This window comes from Manis pentadactyla, chromosome 1 (genome assembly GCF_030020395.1).
Source record: "Manis pentadactyla isolate mManPen7 chromosome 1, mManPen7.hap1, whole genome shotgun sequence".
In the NCBI taxonomy this organism is placed as follows: Eukaryota; Metazoa; Chordata; class Mammalia; order Pholidota; family Manidae; genus Manis; species Manis pentadactyla.
The window spans coordinates 224,219,811-224,244,871 of NC_080019.1; the positions used below are offsets into that span (position 1 = coordinate 224,219,811).

At 38.4% G+C, this 25,061-nt stretch overlaps 1 protein-coding gene across 21 annotated transcripts in view; it reads right to left on the reverse strand.

The window, feature by feature from the left end:
• Nucleotides 1–25,061, reverse strand: part of LOC118908344 (uncharacterized) — a 290,358-nt gene that overhangs the window by 188,095 nt on the left and 77,202 nt on the right. For 4 of the 21 annotated variants that reach the window (XR_008999331.1, XR_008999329.1, XR_008999337.1 and 1 more), the window contains exon 3: nucleotides 17,304–17,421. The exons of the other annotated variants lie outside the window; for them this stretch is intronic. The gene's annotated coding sequence lies outside the window, so the exon portion shown is untranslated. The remainder of the gene's footprint in view (nucleotides 1–17,303; nucleotides 17,422–25,061) is intronic. 21 annotated transcript variants of the gene reach the window in all.

Here is a 25,061-nt window from a genome sequence, read left to right on the forward strand (position 1 = left end):
AACTAACATATATTGAGTGCTGCTATACCAAACATGGTATTAAATACTCTTACCACGATGTCCCTTTTAACTCTCATCAAACCCTATGTGGCAGATCCTATTATAATCCCCATTTTTCACCTGAAGAAATGAGACCTAGGAAACTTAACAAACCTACCCTGGGTCATTGTGCAGGAATCAGACCCAAGTAGCAGGGCATAGTCTCCATCACAACACAATGCTGTGTGTTAAGAATAAAAATAGCAGGATCACGGGAAGATGGCGGCATGAGTAGTTCAGCAGAAATCTCCTCCCCAAAACATATATATTTATGAAAATACAACTATTCCTAAAAGAGACACCAGTGGATGCAGTACAACAGCCAGAATACATCTACATCTGCGAGAACTCAGCATCACATGAAGGCGGTAAGATACAAGCCACGGCCAGGCGGGACCCGAATGCTCCCCCACCCCAAACCCCAGTGGGAAGAAAGGAGTCGGAATGGGGAGGGAGTGAAAGCCCAGGACTGCTAAACAACCAGCTCTAGAAATCCGCACCCGCAACGCAGACACAAGGTGCATGGGCTGCTGGATATTAGAGAAACAGAAAAGCAAAACCTGTGGGCAGGTCCCTGCAACTGGTGCCCCTGAGACAAAAGAAAAGTGAGTGCTTTCTGCAAGTCTTAAAGGGACAGGGACCCCATAGCTGGACGAAGTTGTCCTGGCAGCTGGGAATACCGGGGAAACTTAGGCGCCCTAAATGGGGGCAGTGCAGCTCTGAAGCCCCTCACAGGACTAGGTAGCCTGCCAGTCGTTCCTCCAACTGGCGCGGACCCCAACACATGGGCCCAGTAGCAGGAGAGTGGGAGCGTGTGCCGGGGGCGGAAGCGCTGGAAGGAACCAAGAGCAGATCCGTGCACCGCAGGGCTAGCCCGCAGTGGTGTGACTGAACAGCCCGGGCACGGCTCACGTGCATCAGCGGCAGTGAAGCCAGAGGGCGGTAGAAGCCTGCATGGAAAAGCCCCTTGTGCACCGGCAGTGGAGCCAGAGGGAGCAGGCGTGCTCCCAGGAGCCAACCGGAATCCCAGCCCAACGCACAACCGCCTGGGCCAGACCCAAAGGCTGCTGCTGCCACACAGCTGCCCATCAGGGTCGCCGCTAGCACGGAGGAGCACGCCTGGCATGCCTGCTACTCCCCGCATGGCTCCGTGCTGCTCTGATGGACACCCCGCCCGCAGCAGCTTAGGAGATTAACCTGGTGGCTGCTCCAGGAGTGCGGGTAACCAACACAGGCAGTGGAGAAGGGCAAGGCATCCAGCAAGCAGGAAAGGACTTTCTTCTCCCAGCTGACACACCCACAACCTGCCTACAGCCACTGCTATCACCATGAAAAGGCAAAAAAATCTGGTCCAGTCCAAGATAGTTACACCTGAGAAAGGATCTGCAGGGGCAGACCTAACCAGTCTCCCTGAAAAAGAATTCAAAATAAAAATCATAAACATGCTGACAGAGCTGCAGAGAAATATGCAAGAGCTAAGGGATCAAGTCCAGAGGGAGATTACAGATATCCGGAGGGATATTACAGAAATGAAACAAACTCTGGAAGGATTTATAAGCAGAATGGATAAGATGCAAGAGGCCATTGATGGAATAGAAACCGGAGAACAGGAACACATAGAAGCTGATGCAGAGAGAGATAAAAGGATCTCCAGGAATGAAACAATATTAAGAGAACTGTGTGACCAATCCAAAAGGAACAATATCCGCATTATAGGGGTACCAGAGGAAGAAGAGAGATAAAAAGAGATAGAAAGTATTTTTGAAGAAATAATTGCTGAGAAATTCCCCAAACTGGGGGAGGAAATAGTTGCTGAGACTACGGAGGCACACAGAACTCCCGAGAGACGGGATCCAAAGAGGAAAACACCAAGACACATAATAATTAAAATGGCAAAGATCAAGGACAGGGACAGAGTATTAAAGGCAGCCAGAGAGAGTAAAAAGGTCACCTACAAAGGAAAACCCATCAGGCTATCAACAGACTTCTCAACAGAAACCTTACAGGCCAGAAGAGAATGGCATGATAAATTTGATGCAATGAAACAGAAGGGCCTTAAACCAAAGATACTGTATCCAGCATGATTATCATTTAAATATGAAGGAGGGATTAAATAATTCCCAGACAAGCAAAAGTTGAGGGAATTTGCCTCCCACAACTCACCTCTACAGGGTATCTTAGAGGGACTTCTCTAGATGGGAGCACTCCTAAAAAGAGCACAGAATAAAACACCCAACATATGAAGAATGGAGGAGGAGGAAAAAGAAGGGAAAGAAATAATCATCAGACTGTGTTATAACAGCTCAATAAGCGAGTGAGGTCAGACAGTAAGGTAGTAAACAAGCTAACCTTGAACCTTTGGTAACCACCAATCTAAAGCCTGCAATGGCAATAAGTACATATCTTTCAATAATCACCCTAAATGTAAATGGACTGAATGCACCAATCAAAAGACACAGAGTAACAGAATGGATAAAATAGCAAGACCCATCTATATGCTGCTTACAAGAGACTCACCTCAAACCCAAAGACATGCACAGATTAAAAGTCAAGGGTTGGAGAAAGATATTTCATGCAAACAACAGAGAGAAAAAAACAGGTGTTACAATACTAGTATCAGACAAAATAGACTTCAAATAAAGAAAGTAACAAGAGATAAAGAAGGACATTACATAGTGATAAAGGGCTCAGTCCAACAAGAGGATATAACCATTATAAACATATATGCACCCAATACAGGAGCACCAATATATGTGAAACAAATACTAACAGAATTAAAGGAGGAAATAGAATGCAATGCATTCATTTTGGGAAACTTTAACACACCACTCACCCCAAAGGACAGATCCACCAGACAGAAAATAAGTAAGGACATGGAAGCACTGAACAACATGCTAGAACAGATGAACCTAATAGACATCCATAGAACTCTACATCCAAAAGCAACAGGATATACATTCTTCTCAAGTGCACACGGAACATTCTCCAGAATAGACCACATACTAGGCCACAAAAAGAGCCTCAGTAAATTCCAAAAGATTGAAATTCTACCAGCCAACTTTTCAGACCACAAAGGTATAAAACTAGAAATAAATTGTACAAAGAAAGCAAAAAGGCTCACAAACACATGGAGGCTTAACAACATGCTCCTAAATAATCAATGGATCAATGACCAAATTAAACTGGAGATCCAGCAATATATGGAAACAAATGACAACAATAACACAACACCCCAACTTCTGTGGGACGCAGCAAAAGCAGTCTTAAGAGGAAACTATATAGCAATCCAGGCATATTTAAAGAAGGAAGAACAATCCCAAATGAATAGTCTAATGTCACAACTATCGAAATTGGAAAAAAGAAGAACAAATGAGGCCTAAGGGCAGCAGATGGAGGGACATAATAAAAATCAGAGAAGAAATAAATAAAATTGAGAAGAATAAAACAATAGCAAAAATCAATGAAACCAAGAGCTGGTTCTTTGAGAAAATAAACAAAATAGATAAGCCTCTAGCCAGACTTATTAAGAGAAAAAGAGAGTCAACACACATCAACAGAATTAGAAACGAGAAAGGAAAAATCACGATGGACCCCACAGAAATACAAAGAATTAATAGAGAATACTATGAAAACCTATATGCTAACAAGCTGGAAAACCTAGGAGAAATGGACAACTGCTTAGAAAAATACAACCTTCCAAGACTGACCCAGAAAGGAACAGAAAATCTAAACAGACCAATTACCAGCAACGAAATTGAAGTGGTAATCAAAAAACTACCCAAGAACAAAACCCCCGGGCCAGATGGATTTACCTCAGAATTTTATCAGACTTACAGAGAAGACATAATACTCATTCTCCTTAAAGTTTACCAAAAAATAGAAGAGGAGGGAATACTCCCAAACTCATTCTATGAAGCCAACATCACCCTAAAACCAAAACCAGGCAAAGACCCCACCAAAAAAGAAAGCTACAGACTAATATCCCTCATGAATGTAGATGCAAAAATACTCAACAAAATATTAGCAAACTGAATTCAAAATTACATCAAGAGGATCATACACCATGACCAAGTGGGATTCATCCCAGGGATGCAAGGATGGTACAACATTTGAAAATCCATCAACATCATCCACCACATCAATAAAAAGAAGGACAAAAACCACATGATCATCTCCATAGATGCTGAAAAAGCATTTGACAAAATTCAACATCAATTCATGACAAAAACTCTCAACAAAATGGGTATAGAGGGCAAGTACCTCAACATAATAAAGGCCATATATGATAAACCCACAGCTAACATCATACTGAACAGCGAGAGGCTGAAAGCTTTTCCTTTGCAATCGGGAACAAGACAGGGATGCCCACTCTCCCCACTGCTATTCAACGTGGTACTGGAGGTCCTAGCCACAGGCAACCAGACAAAACAAAGAAATACAAGGAGTCCAGATTGGTAAAGAAGAAGTCAAACTGTCCCTGTTTGCAGATGACATGATATTGAACATAAAAATCCCTAAAGACTCCACTCCAAAACTACTAGAACTAATATCGGAATTCAGCAAAGTTGCAGGATACAAAATTAACACACAGAAATCTGTAGCTTTCCTATACACTAACAATGAACTAATAGAAAGAGAAATCAGGAAAACAATTCCATTCACAATTGCATCAAAAAGAATAAAATACCTAGGAATAAACCTAACCAAGGAAGTGAAAGACCTATACCCTGAAAACTACAAGACACTCTTAAGAGAAATTAAAGAGGTCACTAACAAATGGAAACTCATCCCATGCTCCTGGCTAGGAAGAATTAATATCATCAAAATGGCCATCCTGCCCAAAGCAATATACAGATTCGATGCAATTCCTATCAAATTACCAACAGCATTCTTCAATGAACTGAAACAAATAGTTCAAAAATTCATATGGAACCGTCAAAGACCCTGAATAGCCAACGTAATCCTGAGAAGGAAGAATAAAGTGGGGGGGATCTTGTTCCCCAACTTCAAGCTCTACTACAAAGCCACAGTAATCAAGACAATTTGGTACTGGCACAAGAACAGAGCCACATACCAATGGAACAGACTAGAGAATCCAGACATTAACCCAAACATATATAGCCAATTAATATACGATAAAGGAGCCATGGACATACAATGGGGAAATGACAGTCTCTTCAACAGATGGTGCTGGCAAAACTGGACAGCTACATGTAAGAGAATGAAACTGGATCACTGTCTAACCCCATACACAAAAGTAAACTCCAAATGGATCAAAGACCTGAATGTAAGTCAAGAAACCATAAAACTCTTAGAAAAAAACATAGGCAAAAATCTCATGGACATAAACATGAGTGACTTCTTCATGAACATATCTCCCCCAGCAAGGGAAACAAAGGCAAAAATGAATAAGTGGGACTATATCAAGCTGCAAACCTTCTGTACAGCGAAGGACACCATCAATAGAACAAAAAGGTATCCTACAGTATGGGAGAACATATTCATAAATGACAGATCCGATAAAGGATTGACATTCCAAAATATATAAAGAGCTCACACACCTCAACAAACAAGAAGCAAATAATCCAATTAAAAAATGGGCAGAGGAGCTGAATAGACAGTTCTCTAAAGAAGAAATTCAGATGGCCAACAGGCACATGAAAAGATTCTCCACATCGCTAATCATCAGAGAAATGCAAATTAAAACCACAATGAGATATCACCTCACACCAGTAAGGATCACCATCATCAAAAAGACAAACAACAACAAATGTTGGCGAGGTTGTGGAGAAAGGGGAACCCTCCTACACTGCTGGTGGGAATGTAAACTAGTTCAACCATTGTGGAAAGCAGTATGGAGGTTCCTCAGAATGCTCAAAATAGAAATACCATTTGACCCAGGAATTCCACTTTTAAGAATTTACCCTAAGAATGCAGCACTCCAGTTTGAAAAAGACAGATGCACCCCTATGTTTATCACTGCACCGTTTACAATAGCCAAGATATGGAAGCAACCTAAGTGTCCATCAGTAGATGAATGGATAAAGAAGATGTGGTACATATACACAATGGAATATTACGCAGCCATAAGAAAAAAACAGATCCTACCATTTACAACAACATGGATGGAGCTAGAGGGTATTATGCTCAGTGAAATAAGCCAAGCGGAGAAGGACAAGTACCAAATGATTTCACTCATATGTGGAGTATAAGAACAAAAGAAAACTGAAGGAACAAAACAGCAGCAGAAGCACAGAACCCAAGAATGGACTAATAGTTACCAAAGGGAAAGGGACTGGGGAGGATGGGTGGGAAGGGAGGGATAAGGGCGGGAAAAAAGAAAGGGGGCATTACGATTAGCATGTATAGTGGGGGGGGCACGGGGAGGGCTGTGCAACACAGAGAAGACAAGCAGTGATTTTACAGCATCTTACTACGCAGATGGACAGTGACTGTGAAGGGGTATGTGGGGGGGGATTTGGTGAAGGGGGGAACCTAGTAAACATAATGTTCTTTCTGCAATTGTAGATTAATGATACCAAAATAAAAAAATAAAAATATAAAAAGAATAAAAATAGCACATAGATCATGGCTTTAGGATTGTGAAAATGAATCTTATTTCACCGGAAGGACACTTAAATATCATTTAGCCTGATGGAAAAACTGAGGTTGAAGGAGAGAAGTGACTTCCCCAAAGTCACAAAGCAAGTTAAAGAACTGGCACTGAAGTCTAGCCATGCTACATCAGTTGTTTTGCACTGCCTCTGACCCCTGCCATTTTAGGGTACATGCACACTGCATACTGAGCACCACCCTTACAACAGCAGACACCAATTGTTAAAATTCTAAACTATGTGCAGACCAGTTAGCAAACTACACAGTCCTGAGACTATCTCCCTCTCTCCTCAGGACTCCTGGAACTCTCCACGATTCAGAAATTAAAGAGCTTATGTCTGTCCCTGTAGCCAGTTTCTATTCTAGTTAGTCAACCCCCGTCTCAGTTGAGTAGTTTTAATATGAGCCCTTCTTTAATACAAAAGACAGCACACCTACTGTTTTGCCTCCAGGTACTGGGAATTCCACGGGTGAATTGCAGGCCACATCTCAGTCATTTGGAATAACATTGTTATCTCAAATATAAGAGGTAGACAAGCACTAATCATGCCAACTGTGCCCAGGACAACATGGCAGGGGATGGATCAGAGAGGAGCAAGTTCATCCCTGGCATCTGGGGACTCTCTGGAGGCCTTTTCTTTCCATTCTAGGTGTGGGTTAAGACCTACCCTCCCCACAGAGGAAGAGTTCAGAGCATCTGAAATGTCTTGCCTCCCTTTCTCACCTTCAGTGTTTTTTTTTTTTTTTCTGGAATGGCAGAGCTGTCCCTCAAGCCATGGGAGCCCTACTGACAAGTGGGAAATGCCAGGAAAGCAAAGCTTGCCAGCTGCAGAGACGTCAGGCCAGCTCCTTTGAAGCCAGTGGGAGGTAAGCTGTTCTTTCTGACTCTTCTCAGCTGCAAATGGAGAAATGAATTGCTAAAGGGAGGGAAGTCCTGAGGCACAGAATGCCGAGCTTGAGAGCTTGAGACAACCAGGCATGTGCTAGTAGTCAGTCTGAAAACCATCTAGATCCCAGTGGCCTGCCTTCATGAGATGATGACTTGCAGAGGGACTGATGCAGCCATTTGGATATCTTTTTCCTTTAATGCCTTACCAGGATTTACAGATCACTGAGCAATATTAAATAGGAATTGATACTAATTATAAAAGCAAACTATTAATATTCCATCCATCCATCACTGTCTGTTCTTTTATAGACCAAAAATCTATTTCAGTGGTGGCTGCATCTTTCTTGTATAATGTTGGAAGCAAGAGACACACAATGGTTGAAACCAAACATGAGAAAAGCCTGAAAATTCCCCACCCACTTCCCCTTCATCTGGTGATCACCCCATTCTCTGGATGTTAGCTTACACGCCATTCCCTGTTTGAGCCCCTTCCCCCAGACTCAGTTAGCATTGACATGGCACCTTATGATTTCTCCTTTGTAGCATTTATTACATGTATAATTATTTGCTTAATGCCTGTCTTCCCTACTAGACCCACAATACCCACAGGAATAGGACTATATTTTACCCTTACTAACATTGTCCTGGTACCTAGTAGAGTATGTTATTTCATAGTATTTACCAAGTAATGAAAGAACATTGCAAGAGCTTGATAGGAAGTCCTAGCTATTTATGGAGTGGGCCTCTTAGCCATCATTAGAGTACATGGGAAAGACACTTAAAAAGACATAAAATCATCAATGCATACATCACATTCTTGAGCTTCACCAGTTCATCAGACACTTTCCAGTTTGTCTTCTCTTCCTAGTTCTTTAAGTGCATTCTCTCTTCCACCATGATTTAAAGAAACTTCCATTCCATGCTATTGTAATTGGTGCATAACTGAATTATTTTTTCAAACTGGTCTACAGACCATTGGGGGCTACTTACCTTTTCTGAAGGTTATGTGAATTCCCTGTGAGATTTGTATACACATGTAAGCATATACTGATTCACACACAGATAAGTATTTTAGAATTGCAAATGGCCACATGATTTCAGTATCTAAAAGTTTTAAAATATATTTCAAATTCTCTCACATACTTCCCTTCAAAAAGTAGAGTCTAATTTCACTTCCCTTGAATGCAGATAGGACTTAGTGACTTGCTTCTATTGGACAGAATGAGGTAAAATGCCTTTGTATGACTTCCAAGGCTAGGTTAGAAAAGGTGATATGGCTTCCATCTGGCTCTTTCTCTTGGGGAATGCACTTGGGAAGCCTCTGAGCCACCTAGAAGAAATCTGGCTTTCCAGAGCTGCCATGCTATGGAGACCAAATGGAGGGAGTGCAGAGAGATTGTTAGAGGAACCCCAGCTGTTCAAGTCTTCCTAGCCCAGCTACCAGGCATGTGGGTGATGAAGACTTTGAGATGACCTCAGCCTCAGCCCAGCAACTGCTGCTCTCTCTATAACTCTGAGCCCTCATGGAAGTCCCAAAGCTAAGTAAGCCACTCCTGGGTTCCTAATGGTTCCTAACCTAAAGAAACCGTGAGAGAGAAATGATTGTTGCTGTTTTCAGCTGCTGCACTTTGTGGTGGTTGTTAAAAACAACAGATACTGTGCTGTCCTTATTTGCAGTTGGGTTTGTGATTGCAATGAAGTCATGTATTTATTATAGGCGAATGAAAAGAGAATACAGGCTGACTTAATTAATGCACGTCAAATGAGGGCTAAACTTTTGTGGTAGTTCAAACAGAAAAGCTACAGGAAAATGGCCCATCACACCCAACTTGGCATTTTAGGGAGGCTGAACTCAAAGGACTCTTTGTTCAGTTGGTATTAAACTCATGTTGCAAGCAGTTGGTGGGTTTCAGCAAAACAATTTCAGCAACTGCATGTAACAAAATCAATTTTAATTGTATTGGCTTTGCTTTGCTTTTATTATTTCTGATTCTATTTGACTTATAATTGCTTATATCTAGTTTTACATATACATACATTTAACTAACATCATCATAAAATAACTTCACACCACAGAGCCACAATTATTTTTCCTTTAACAGGAATCTTAAGTTTGAGAATCAGTGAGGGAGGATCTTCAGAAAGGCACGTGTGTCTGTAACACACTATCATTCACTAACAAATAAATGAAGTCATACCTACTACTGTTCACGGGAGAGCATTGTTCATAGCTGTCCATGAGTGTAGCAGTTCAAATGCAACAAGTCAGAGGGTTAGTGCATCGCCTGTAAGTGTCCCAGCTTAAGCCTTACATTGGAAACCCTTGTTAATGACAGTGATATTTCCGTCTATATATTGCTAGTATATATGGCCTGACTTTTTTGATTAACAATCATTTATTCATCCTGTTCCTCAGTTTCAGCTAGAAGAGATCATCATCTATTTTTGCATTGTTCTTGACCACCCCATCTTAAACTTTTGAATAGAGCACTTCAATTACATTTTAAATCAGAACATTATAAATGTAACTTTGAAATCTGGTGTACATTTATTCATCCATTTTTGTATTATGCTTAAAGAAAAATACAGAAGCTTAAATCATAGCTTATGTTAATATACTGAAAAATACATATTTTTGTTTTATGTGGATGATTGATAGATACTTATAACATCTATCTTCCTCTTATATGCTGTGGAAAAATATCTGAAAGTAGTTTGACCTTTCAAATAAAACAATAGATTATTAATTATAATACTATCAATCATCTTTTGTAGTTCTGAAATACTTGCACAGCGTGGTGCTAAGCATTTCATCTATACTATTTTGTCCAATCCACACAATTTACCTAATGGTTTAGGTAAGATCATCATGTTACGGAGGCTCCTAGTGATGGTCTTTTGTTTAAAAATAATATAACTGGGAATGGCGGAGGTAAGATTTGAACCCAGATAAGTCTACCTATATCAACTCAGTTTTCTAACCTTTCTAAATTCTCTTGACTTTTCCTACTGTCTTGTTTACCGTATTTCCGTAAAGCTAAGTTGTCATTAGTTGTAGGATGTTCCATTTTTTGTGTGTCGTTGTAACAAAGACTGACAAATCATGCCACAATGCTTCATCACTAGACATTTTATATTTACTTGAAAGTGCTCTGTATAATCAATAGCCCTAGTTAGACATACTGGCCCATATATAGAATTTCTCATTCAGAGCCACGCCCTTCTGAGTCCTTTTGCAGATGAAGGTCATCAGTGTCTGCATTTTCCCACTATGCCATCCTCCATGTCAATGAGAGCATTGATGATGTGGCATGTTTTAAAAGAACGCTCCATTGTTGGATCTGGATTTTTCTTCCATGTTGCTGTCACCCTTTCCACTAGTTTTGATGTGTGTGTATGCAGGCAAAGTCAATGCTCCTCATTTAAATGTTTAAAAATGCACATCTTAGAGTCAGTGGACTATGATATTATTGTGTTTCCTGTAGACCATGTTCATTACACTAGGCATCTAGGTCTAATATCAGACTTCAGCCTACTGTGGATCATTACTATATATTTATGTTGCATTCTAACATTATTTCCATTTGTTGAATGTTTCTGATACATTAGTCTAGATTCTTTGCCTGTGTTAACTTATTATACACAAGGAACAGCATATCATCCCATTGTGTCAATGAAGAAACTAAGATCTAGAGAGTTTAAATAATTTGTTCAAAGTCACGTTGCTTCTTAAGTGGCAAGGCTAGGATTTGACACCTAATTCCATTCTGCTAACTAGTTTGCAATATTACCATCCACATAAATGCATACATTGGCAGTGTGAGGATTGGTAAGTAATATTAAAGACCCTTATTATGTGCTATGTAAACTATTTCTACTTCTCTCTGCTTGTACATGAATATATAAAGTATCACAGACATGGATGTTTGTTGACTCCTTCCCAAGGCCAAATATTAATGGTAACCCTTCAGGGACTGATTTGGAGGTAATAACCAATATTTCTTAACAGCTTGGCAATGCATGACTTCCATGGCCATCTTGCTTTAAAGGTTTTTCTGGGAGAATTATCTATAAAAATGACCATATACTGTCCATGCCACAGGGCTCATAGGATGCAGATCCATGCATTCCTGTTTTACCACTGATCAGAAAATTTCAACTTGGCAATCATTCTATAGGAAATTAATGTTGCTTCCTGCATATATTTATGGCCTACTATACAAAATGAAGGAATATGTGCAATTGTTTTATGTTGTGCCTGAAGCAAAACATTTTATTATTTAGCTGCTGCCCAGGATAACTATGCTTTGGTAATTATGTTGTTTTTTAAAAGAAGGAAAATAATCTCAGGGGAACTCTGACCTCATTTTATAAACTGGAGGTCAGTGGCACAAACAATTAGCAATACTCCTAAGCCTTATGCCTAAATCGTGCAAGCAGCTAATCTAGGAATTACTTACAGAGTGAAGTAGCCTTTATAATGTTAGGTCATGGATTTTGGAACTCTGTGTTTAAATACCCCTAACCTTGAGACAGGGTCTTTAATAAAATCAGTCCACATGTTTTGAAACAAGGAATCTGGCATTTCTGGAACTTGCGAGCCATGTTTTGTTGGGGAAATAACAGCTTCATCTGTAAAGACGTGTGCAACAGTAAACCAACGCCAAGCCAAGTGTGATGCTGTACAAGTTATCCACATTGTTTCTCTCATTTTCTCCAGTCGCAGTGTCTGGTACCACCATCTACCCAGCTACCCAAAGTTGAAATGATTCTTGACTTGCCCCTCTTATTTGGTCCCTATGTCCAGTCAGTCTTTGAGCCCTACACTCTTTCTACTTCCTCAATATTCTATAATTTGCTTACTTCTCTGACTTCATTCTAACTTCCATTACTTCCAGTCACCACATGGCTCACTTGGCCAACTGTGTCAGCTTCTTAATCTAAACCATCCTTTTTGCCTCTGGCCCTGCTGTGTACCAAATAGAAGTCTAATCATATCATTCACTAGCTTAGACTCTTCGATAGCTTCCTGTGGCTCTTGAGATAAGGCTCCAAGTCTGTCGCGTGGCCTACAAGTCCCCTCGTGCCGAGGCCCCCTGTGGACCTCCAAGCCCCATCTCCCTCCCACCTCCAGTCCTCTCCCTGTTCTCTGCTTCAGTCAAATGGAACAACTTCCAGCAACTCGCTAGTCCCACATTTGGGTCCTTACATATACCTAAAACATCCTGCCCTCTCAAGTCCAAAGTTAGATTTTATATCCTTTTAGACTTCTTCTATGCACAGAGTATTCTCATGTCCCCTACACGTGTGCTCTTACTTGAGGATTATCCTACCACTTAAGTTTAATTCTATTATAATTACCTACTTATTTACCTTCTCCACCAACCTTAAATTCCTTCAGAGCAGAAATGATCTCGTTTTCTGCTATGTGTCAGGGCAGTGGTTTCCATACCAAGGACAGTTTGAAGTGGCATACAGGTGCTCTCTTTAAAACTTCAAAACATCGTTCTACATTTTTTAATGTTCATCTTCTCTTTACAGCAAGTGGTATTTGCTTTCTTTGTTATAAACGAAGCAGTTCAGGTTATAGGCCCACCTCCTTGGGAATCCCATCCTCCCTCCAATCTTAGAACCTCAAGTTCTTACTGTATTGGTATTGTCTTGTCGTTTTCATAGAGATTTAAAGAAAAACATTTTGTCAAGCTGTCCAGTTATTCTCATAGGGAAAGTCTGTCTAGAATAATCCAGTATGCTATTACCAGGAGTAGCCCTGTCTCTCTTACTGGATTTTATTTTGAATTTTCCATATTTGAAATGAGTTCGATGTTTCTAGTGTATCAACCTCTATTGCTGTCACTTACACAAATTTTCTATGTAATTGTTAGTTTCTTATTGATCTGTAGAAATTCTTTATATTATCTAGACTTTCATTCTTGTTACTATATTATATTATTTCTTAGATTTTTCTTTCTGATTAATCTTTTTATTCTTTATTTTGATGAACTCATGTATTATTTTTAATGTGATCATATTCATCAATCTTTTCCCTCTTGTTTTGTGCCTTATTTCTTATTTAGGAATTCCTTCCCTTCTCAATATCTTAAAGATATTCTATATTTTTTCATTTAAAAGTTTTTTTTGTAGATTTTGTTTTTAACCCATCTGTATAATTCATGTTTGTGTGTGGAATAAAGAAGAGATTCAATCTGATGTTTTTCCATATGGATAGGAAGTTGTCCAAGAACCATTTATTGAAATGAGGAACTGACCCTATATAAAAAGCACTTAAATTTCAGAACAACATTGTTTCAAGGAGCTATGCTCCAAGTATGAGAGGTCCCCATTACCTTAGTATTCACTGTGTCCAACAAAGAAACAACCTCTTTAAAAGCTAGTCTTCCTTCAAACAACCTTCTGACTTAATTTTAGCTTCTTTCCTCATTGTGCCAATGGTATTTGCTAGTTGGTATCTTATAGGTTGTTATATTTATACAATCTCCCAATTATGGAATAAACACAATGCAAATGGCTGGAAGAGTAAAATCACAAACCTTGAAAAACGTGTGGGCTCTTACCAACTGAGCATAATTGCTCTAGTCATCCCCAAAGGCAGTGGCAGATGGCCTACAGCAGAACTTGTTAGTAGCAAAAGAACAGAGCATAAGCAAGTGAGATGACACTACAGATGCCTCAAAAGAAAATGACCTGACCATCAAAACTTAGGAACGGTCCTTGAGAAAAATGTATCGACTGTGTATTTTTTGCAAACTGATTTTGATGATCATGATACAAAAGTAAAAAGTAAAGGTGTCTTATAGCTCAATTTTTTAAATAATTGTATGTGTACACACAGTTACACACACACATGCAACAGCACTTGAGTCTTGCTTTAATTATTCAAGGACTATCTCACAGCTGAAATTATGACCTAAATTCTCTTACACAAAAAAGATGATTGTTTCATCAGTTATGTTGTATTTTTCAAGATAAAATTCCAATCAAACCTTTTTCACTGTTATTTATAAAACTTTGATGACTTAAGATTATGAACAATAAACTGTACAGTGAGCGTAGAAGGGCTTCAAGCCATGTCTTTGTCACAAACTCACTTGTCAATGGACTTTTTTTCACAGGATAAATTTAAATGATTACCAGGGCCAATACTAGGGTGAGGTGACTGAGGTGCATAGGGTACAAAATTTAAGAAAGCATCAACTCTCAGGGTCGTAAAGTGCCAACACTGGTCTGATTTCTATCACCATATATTAGTTCTACCTATTTTAGGGCTTAGAAAAAAATCCGACGGGATGTTCTCTTTTCTATCTGGCTCCTTCCATTCAGCATGCTTTTTATATTAATCCATGTTTTTTTGTACATTAGTTCACTCCCTTTTATTGCTCAGTATTCTGTTTTATCAGTTTTCATTTTATAATATATGCTACAGTTTATAAACATACCATTTTATAATAACTTGTTTATATAACATTTTATAATGTATCACTGCGTTTGTCCCTTCATCTATTGATGGCCATTAGAGTTGCCTATTTTTTTTTATGAATAATGCTGTTGTGACATTAGTGTTAATTTTTCTTGTAGGCATATGTTTTCATTTCTCTTGGGTAAATGCCTACGAGTGAAATTACTGGGTAAATAATAATTGTTTGTTGAAGTTCATAAAAAATCTACCAAAATATTTTCCCAAAAAGTTGTAACGTTTATGACTTCCAGCACTCCATTTCCTCACCAGTGCTTGCTATTGTGAGTCATTTTAATTTTAGTTATTCTGCTGCTGTGAAGTGGTTATCTCATTGTGTTTTAATGTGCATTTCCTTGAAGGCTAATACGACGAGTATCTTTTCGTGTGTTTATTAGTTATATATCTTCTTTTAAGTGCCTTTTCAAGTCTTTAGCCTGTTTTTTAATTGAATTGTCTGTCATCTTATTATTGAGTTTAAGAGCTCTTTACATATTGTGCATTGTATATTCTGGATATAAGTGCTCTGTCAATCATGTATTGAAATAGTTTCCTCCAATCGGTGGCTTGCCTTCAGGTTTTCCTACTGGTTTCCTTTGAAGAGAAAAAAGTTTTGATTTTGGTAAGGTACAATCTATCCTTTTTTCTTTTATGGTTACTCTAAGAAATCTTTGCCTACCCCAAAGTTACAAAATTTTCTCATATATTTTCAGAAATACTACAGTTTTGGCTTTTACATTTAGACATAGGATCTATTTTGAATTAATTTTGGCTTTTGGCATGAGTAGACATCAACGTTTTATTTTTTAAATATGAACGTCCAGTTGTTCCCACATGACTTACTAAAAACAAGTTTACTTTTTCCCATTTAAGTATTTTAAAACCTTTCCAAAATTAAATTGACCGTGGATGTATGGGTCTATTTCTTGTCCACTGATCTATATGTCAGCACTTTTCTCAATACTATGTTATGATTACTGGAGCTTTATAATAAGCCTTGAAATCGGGTAGTGTAACACTTCTAATTTTCTTCCTTTTCAAAATTGTTTTGGCTATTCTTGGTCATTTGCATTTCCTTAAAAATTCTAAAATACACCTGCCAATTTCTGCAAAGACATTTGCTGGGATTTTGACTAGGATGCCACTAACTCTATAAACAGATTTCATAGAACTGACATCTTAACAATACTGAGGCTACCAATCCATGAACATGATGTGTCTCACTAAGTCATTTTAAATTGTTCTCACCAATGTTTAGTATTTTTCAGTGTAGAGACCATCTTTTATTAAGTTTGTCCCTAGATACTGCAATTGTTTTTGATGTGACTAATTTATCTTTTTTAATACTTTTTTTTTAATTTTAGAAATGTTTTAGATTTACAGAAACATTGTGATGCTAGCACAGAGAGTTTCCATAAACCCCACGTTTATAGTTTCCCCTGTAATTAACCATATAATTAGTATGGTACATTGCTACAATTGGTGAAGTAAGATGGATACTTTATTATTAACTAAAACCCATAATTTCATCAGATTTCCTTAGTTTTTTACCTAGTGTACAGTTTCCGTTCCAGGATTTCACCTGCTGCATCATGTTACATTTTGTTGTCATGTCTCCTTAGGCCCCTCTTGACTATGATGGTGTCAATTTAGTTTTAATTATATTGATGGTATTATTGGGGCTTTTCATGTAAGATGGTATAAATATTGGATATTCACATGAAGAAGAGTGAGGGTGGACTCCTACCTCACACCATGTATAAAAGTTAGCTCAAAACATTTCATCCACCTAAATATAAGTGCTAAATCCATAAATTCTTAGAGGAAAACATAAAGGATGAGTCTTCATGACCTTGGGTTTGGACATAGATTCTTAGTTTTGACAGCAACAACAGAAAAAGATAAACTGGCATTCTTAAAATTAAGAACTATTTCATGCATCAAAGGGCATTACCAAGAAAGAGAAAAAAAAAACTACAGAATCAGATAAATACTTGCAAATCATGTATCTCATGAGGGTCTAGTATCTGGAATATCAAAAAATTTACAGCTCGACAACAAATACACAAACAAATTTAAAAATGGGCAAAGAACCTGAACAGACATTTCTTCAAAGATATAACAGCCAAGCAGCACATGAAAAGATGCTCCACATCATTCGTCAAAAGAGAAATATAAACCGAATCCACAATGAGGCAGCTTTTCACACCCACTGTGATGGCTATCATGAAAACATGGAAAATAACAAGTTGACAATGGTGTCAAGAAACTGAAATTCCCACATACCGTTTTTGGGAATGTAAAGTGGTGTAGCCAGTTTGGAGTACAGTTTGGCGGTTCCTCAAACAGCTGAACTTAGATTTACTGTACGATTCCGCAGTTCACTCCTAGGTATATTCTCCAACTGAAATTGAAACACGTACATGTACACACATGTCCATAGCAGCACTATTCACCATAGCCAAAAGGTGGAAACAGCCCAACTGCCATTACCAGGTGATTGGACAAACAAAATGTGGATTATACACACAAAGGAATGCTATTCAGTCTTAAAAAGAAGGAAGTAGTCATACATGTTGCAACATAGATGAACCTTGAAAATATTATGCTAATTGAAAAAGACCAAACACAGAAGGTCACATGTTGTATGACTCCATTTGTATGAAATATGTATGGATTAGTGGTTATCAGAGACAGGATTTGGTGAAAAAGTGGGGAACACCTGCTTAACAGGTATAACTTTTCCTTTCAGGTGATGTGAATGTTTTTGGAACTAGGTGGAGATGGCAGTTGCACAAAATCATGAATGTACTAACGCCTCTAATTCTTCACTTTTAAATGATTAATTTTTCATTATGTGTATTTCACACAATTAAGAAAAAGAGACTTTAAAAATAGTAGGGATATTTATTTTGTCACTTATGTATCTCCAGCCACTTTACGAGTACTTGGCATGAAGTAGGTGTTCAATAAATATCATTGAATGAATGAAAAACAGCACCTGGCTTTTCAGCCCAATAATTGTCTTTTATAGCCGTAGCTACAAAATATGTCCAAATTTGTCTCCAGAAAGAATTTCTGAACCTAGACATGGCTATAGTAGAAATTCACCAGCCACAATTTCCCTAAAAGATAGGATACAGGCCTAGAAAATGATATTCTCCGTTTTCTTTCATTCTTACTTTTTCTATAAAACTGAAATTGCTGACTGTGTATAATCAAGATCCCCTGCCTCATGACCTAGTTCATCCCAACAAGAATAAACTTAACTCACTGTATTTACCTGACTATTTACTGCAGTAGAAAACACCAAATGAAGCAAAACCGAGCTGTTACGTAAATCACCAGGAGGGCTGTGGATTAACTTTGCCAAGAACTATGTGAATTAAATAAGGCAGAGCAATGAGATAGTTCTTCAAAATATTTAGAGAAGTGCAGCAGGAGTCTTAATTAGCCTCCATTCATCTTTTGGTTTTTAACATTTATGATGTATTGGATACTGTAAATACTTTTAATACGTTGTGTGACTGTGTTTCACCCTGGTGTTCCAATTTGTATATGAGGAAACCAAGGCTCATAGACGTAAGTGCCCCAGGGTCACGCAGGAAGGGGCAGGGCAAGCATTTGAGCTTAGACACTGGAGCACTAAGTGTTGCCTTCATTTGGTATTTTTTGCCAGGGTGCTTCTTCACCTAGTGAAGTTCATGGTAACCAGCAGCCCTGCCACCCTTATACTATTGGTTCCTTGATCCAGCAGAGTGAAGAAGACTTCAAGTTGAAACAAATGTCAGGGAAAGGTCTCTGATTGTATTAGCTTGGGTCACACATGTCAACCTCCAGGTCAGGGGTCAGAGAACCACTATGACTGGATACTGTGATTTCCCAAAGAAAAGGGGTTTTGAGCATTGAAAACAAACAACATTCCACCATCTCACAGAAGTTGCAGGCCTTAGTTTAAAACACATCTGTGAAATAACATCATCAGCTCAGGTTCTCTCCCTCTCTCTCTTTCTCCCTCTCTTTGCATTTGCAGGGAAGCCCGATTCCCTACCTCTAAGTGCAGCAGTTGTCATAAATATTTCCCAAAGGCCTGTCCACTTCCAGGTAGCTCTGATTTTCTTGGTCTAATCTCAAATTTTAGAGAAAAATTCCTAGATAGCCATCTAAGGGAAAAGAGAAGTATTTTATTGCTTTTCTCAGTCCAAATACTTCTTTTCTAATCTTTGTTTGGTCTTGCAGTGCTGGTTTTGCTCCTAGGATCATAAATCCTCTAGTTTTAAGGTCTGATTTTCACAGTGATCTCAGGGAATGTGTATATTCTGTGCAATGCCCAGCTTAACCCAGCCAGAACTTCGCCGAGAGAAAATGAAACACCAAGTCATTGCTCAGGGAATTTAATCTGTGTAATGGAAACCAGAGTTACAATACAACTTTTAGCTTTCTGTGAGTCAGCATAACTTTAAAATAGTAGACGTTTGGTAATTACCAGTTTGATTTGATTGGTATATATACATGAGAGTTTCTTTACCTTTTACAACCCATGTCCCCTTTGGCAAAATGAAATATGCCACACCAACCCCCAGAGTTTCTAAAACACACCCTTGCTCATTTTTTTTCTTCCTGGGGTGGTGGAGGTCACCTCTTCCTCTCTCTTACCATTAACAGTCACTGAAGTGCAATACAGGATATAGACTCTATCTTCTGTAGCTGACCACCTGGCAACATTTGTGAAGCTTTGCTTTCTCTCACTTGGTATTATAAAAATTGTAAGTTGTTTTTAAATGTCCAACTATGAAAACACAATGTTGATGATGCTTTCCGTAACCTCTCTATCCCCTCCATTATCCCACCCAGGGAGGGCAACTGATATGCCCCCATAGTTGAAGACCACAGGGAGACCACACTTATTAATAATCCTCGCTTATTGAAGACTCTGATTTTCCTTGATGTTATCTTTGTCTAACTTCCTCAAAGTTGTTTCTGAAACTCAGTTCCCTCATGTGTAAAAGACTCACAGTGACACTTCATAAGGTTGTGAAAATTCCTGGAATCACTTATGGAAAGTGCTTGGCACAGTGCATGATTATAGTAAGTGCTCAATGAATGTGAGCTAATGGCAGTCAGGGCTGCTGTCAGCAGTCATATAGGATGTGCACTACACATCTCCATAGGTTGCAGATCAAACTACAGTATGAAAGATGGCCCCCAGACTTGTGTTATGTAAGAAATGATAGATAAATAGATAGACAAAAATATAGACATACGTAGATTATATTATAAATATTGTATACCTGTCTGTCTAATCCCTGTAATTGCCTATTCTCTGTTCTTACAAATTGCCTGAGTACAGGTTGTCTGATTTATTAAGACTCCTTCTCTATTCCTGCTGTATAGTATCATCAGCAGAGCCAGGAAGTCCCAGCCAGCCAAGTACGCAGTATTAGGCCAGCAGGACCAAATCCAAATGATCTCCCAAGCCAGCTCTTGAAAAGGAACAGCATTTGTGACCCAAAACAAAGGGGAGTGTAGATCTGAAGCATTCACCAAGGGCCATGTGAGGTCTTCTGCAAGCTTTCCAGGCTCCCAAGGAAAAGTTTATATAATTTTTAAATATTGGTTGTTTAGATTGGGATTACCCTGAGAGTAACATGCTGCTATTAATTGTAAAGACCAATGCCCAGAGGAGAGAACCTCTATCTCTGTTTAGACTTGAAGCAGATGCCTGCCCTGCAGCCTGTGGGCTGTAAGTGTTTCATAACTGGGGGAGGCTTCAGCTCATGCCAGAGAAGTGCGACCGTGAAAAGAATATGAAAAGCTGGAAAAAGTTGAGGAAACAGTTTGGAGAACTTTCAACTCATCACAGGCTCCCTCACCATGTGTTTTGTGGCATGAAACACTCAAAACAGAATGTGACATGAAAGAAAATAAAGGGGGTCTGTGACCAAATAATATCAGTGTGGAGGATTCTAATTGTGCTACCTAGTTAGAGAAGATCAAATACCACCAACTAGTTGGACATGTATTTATCAAATGCCTTATTCTTGCCCAAATTAAATACATGTGAAGTGATACCACTCACTTCTCTTTCCTATTCACCTAATTTGTTACTACCTGAGGATTGTCAAGGTTGGCCTTTCTCAGAAGGAAATATCTAAGCCATTCAGTTCCATTTCAAAAGACATGTATTGCTTACTTACTATGTGCTAGGTAAAGGGGTAAAATAGAACAAAAATAAAGAGAAGTGGATCTCCCCTCAAGGAGCATGCTGTCCATTCAGAAAACTAGCAGGAAAGGAAATGATTGCAATGGAAATTATACATTCTACTAGTGATGCTAACACAGTTCTGTCAGGGTGATGGACAATAAGAAATAAAGAGAAAATAAAGCACAGTAACCAATGTATAGTTACATTAAATTTAGACCATAGAACCAGACACCAAGAGTTTTGGGATTAAAGCAGAATCTTTTTTCAGGGAAAAGATATCTGAGGCATTTCCAAAGGAATTGCTCATTCATTGCTTTAAAATAAACTGCATCTTTCATTTGCACAGTATCAGTTTACATCTGTAGAGTACAATCACTGCCTCTGTCATTGCATCCATGATTAATTAGTTGATAAACTGGAAAACCATGCCTTAGTGAGATTTACTTTAGTGAGCTCACCTTACTTGGGAGGAAATATGTCCAGATAAAAACTTTTTAAAAATGTTTCCCCATGTCTTATTCTCTAACTACCCAATCCTTTCCTCTCTCAAAACCTATTACCAGTTTCAAATGAGAATAGCAAAAATAGTTGAATTTGAACCTGAGTAAATTAAAGGTTATCCTCTTAATCTAATATGCCTATTGAATTTTAAATAGTGACCTAGCTGAAAAAACAAGATTGGAAATTTAAAAATTAATCTACCAATTCTAGGTTTGGTTAAGGAACTGAAAATATAGCTCCTTTGTGTCCCCAGGATATTCATTGATTTGGCCTGTTGTGTAGACTACATATTATTCTCGACTATGGCTCCCAAATATTTCCAAGAAGTCTGTGAACAATTTATCCACATACTGTTAGAGCTTTGCCTCCTTTGGCCTGCAAACTAAATTTTGTGCTTGGTGATGTGAAGAGATCAGAATGAACCTCAGGAAATCAAACCATTAGCTGGCCACTTTAAATAAAAATGATAACCATTTATTTAGTACAAAAATGCCTGATGAACACTGTCATCATGGAGTGTAGAGACTCTGGACATAAATATAGCACGAAAAGTGGCATATCCCCCCAGGATACAATGGCAAGAGCAGGCATTTGGGCAGCCAGTGGACTAAATCTTGACTCTGCCACCCACTGGCATGAGACGTTGGGTATATCACTTGAACTCTCTAAAGTTTTGTTTCTTCACATAAAATGTGGGTGTATTAATATCAATGTCATAGAACTGTTACAATAATTAAATTAGAATATGGATATAGAGTTCTTGTATATTGGTATTGCTCAGTAAATAATGTTAGTGATATGTTGGAAAAGGATGACTCTTGACATTAATAAAACATAACTCTATTTCTGTTTTTCACCATCTTTTAAAACTTGAATCAATAATCTTAGGAAAACTGGAGAGAATAGATAGGGCATGGCTAGCTTTCATCACCTCACACCTTCCCTATCACCTTTTCTTTGTTGCCTGCTATCTCATAGCAGGATAGAAAGGCTTGTACTTCATTGGGCAATTTTTGCACTGGCCAAAAAGTGAAGTATTGGCTATTCCAGATGATTTCTTGTGTGAACCTCCTGAAGCCTCAGGCCTCTAACGGGGCACATCCTGCCACTTCTTTCAGAGATCCCTCTCCAGGTAGTCAAGATGAGTTCATCTGAGCCCTTTCTCATATGTTCCCATATTTGATATTTGGGAAATGCTCGTGCACCTATTCCCCCAACATATTATGGAAATACAGGCCAGCAGCATTCTCCCAGAGCTAGTACCAGAGTAGCTGGGCAACTCTTTTCTGGTCTTCATTTTCTCTGGAAGGAGGACATCCTGGACCACAGTCCCTGTAGTCAGTGTTTTTCAGGCCTGAATCAGACACTAGTCATGAAAGTATCCCAAACACAAGGAACACATTTCAAAGTTATCCAAGTGCCTCTCAAAAGCTCTTTTCATCAGGCTTGTGGTTAGATCAAGGATCGGCAAACTTCTTCTGTAAAGACCAAAATGATGAATATTTCAGGCTTTGTTGACCAGTCTCTGTCAAACTGCTCAATTTTCTTTTGTAGCACCAAAGCAGCCATAGATTATATATAAATAAAGGGGTATGGCTGCATAACAACAAACTGTGGACAATATAGAAGAAATAAACAAATTCCTAGAAATATATAATCTTTCAAGACTGACTCATGAAGAAATAGAAAATCTGAACAGACCAATTACTAGTAAGGAAATTGAATCAGTATTAAAAACCCTCCAACAAACAAAAATCTAGGACCAGACAGTTTCACTGCTGACGTCTACCAAACGTTCAAGGAAGCCTTAATATTTGTGTTTCTCAAACTCTTCCAAAAACCTGAAGAGGGGGGAATACTTCCAGATTCATTTTACCAGGTCAGCATTACCTTGGTACCAAAGTCAGACAAGGGCACCACACACAAAAAAGGAAAATTATAGACCAGTTTCTTCATGATGCAAAATGCCCAACAAAATGATAGTAAACTGAATTCAACAGTAAATCATACACAACATTCAAGTGGGATTTGTTCTAGGGATGCAAGGATGGTTAACATCCAGAAATGAAGGATAAAAATCATATAATCACCTCAATAGATACAGAAAAACTTTTGACAGAATTCATCTTCTGTTTATGATAAAAATTCTCAACAAATTGGGTATAGAGGGAACATACCCCATAATAAAAGCCACGTTTTTAAAAAAATCTGAATAACATCATACTGAATAGTGAAAAGCTGAGCATTTCTTCTAAGACCAGAAACAAGAAAAGGATGCCCATTTTTACTACTATTATTCAACATATTGTTGGAAGTCCTTACCATAAGCAAGAAAAAGGAATAAAAGTCATCTACATTGAAAGGAAGAAGTAAAACTGTGACCATTTGCAGATAACATGATACTATGTATAGAAAACCCTAAGACTCCACCAAAAAACTTTTAGAATTAAAAATGAATTCAGTAAAGTTGCAGAGTGACAATTAATACACAGAAATCTGTTGCATCTTTATACACTAATGAGACAACATACCAGAGAGAGAAATTAGAAAAGAAACTTCATTTACAACTCTAGTCAAAATGATAAAATACTTAGAATAAATTTAACCAAGGAGGTAAAAGACCTACATATTGAAAACTTTAAGACATTGATGAAAGAATTTGAATAAGACACAAATAAATGGAAAGACATAACTGTCCCTGTGGATTTGGAGAATTAACATTGTTAAAATATCCATACTACCTAAATCATTCTACAGATTAAATGCAATCACTATCAAAATGTCAATGTCATTTTTCACAGAACTAAAACAAATATTTCTAGTTCTAATTCCATACAGATAGCGTATGGAACTACTCAAGACCCCAAATAGCCGAAGAAATCCTAAGAAAGACCAACAAAACTGGAGGAATCATGCTTCCTGATTTCAAACTATACTATGGAACTATAGTAATCAAAACAGTATGGTATTGGCATAAAAACAGACATCAATGGAACAGAATAGAGCCAAGTTATACACCCACTTACATATTTTCAGTTAATTTATGGCAAAGGAAACATGAACACCCAATGAGTAAAGGATGGTCTCTTCAATAGATGGTGTTGGGAAAACTGGAAAATCACATGCAAAAGAAAGTAGACCACTGTCTTAACACCAAACACACACATTACCTCAAAATGGATTAAAGACTTAAATGTAACACTCCTTGAAGAAAGCATAAAACTCCTTGAAGAAAACATAGGTGATAAGCTTCTTGACATTGGTCATGGCACTGAATTTTTGGATCTGAGTCCAAAAGTCAAAGCAATGAATAAATAAGTGGGACTATGTCAAACTAA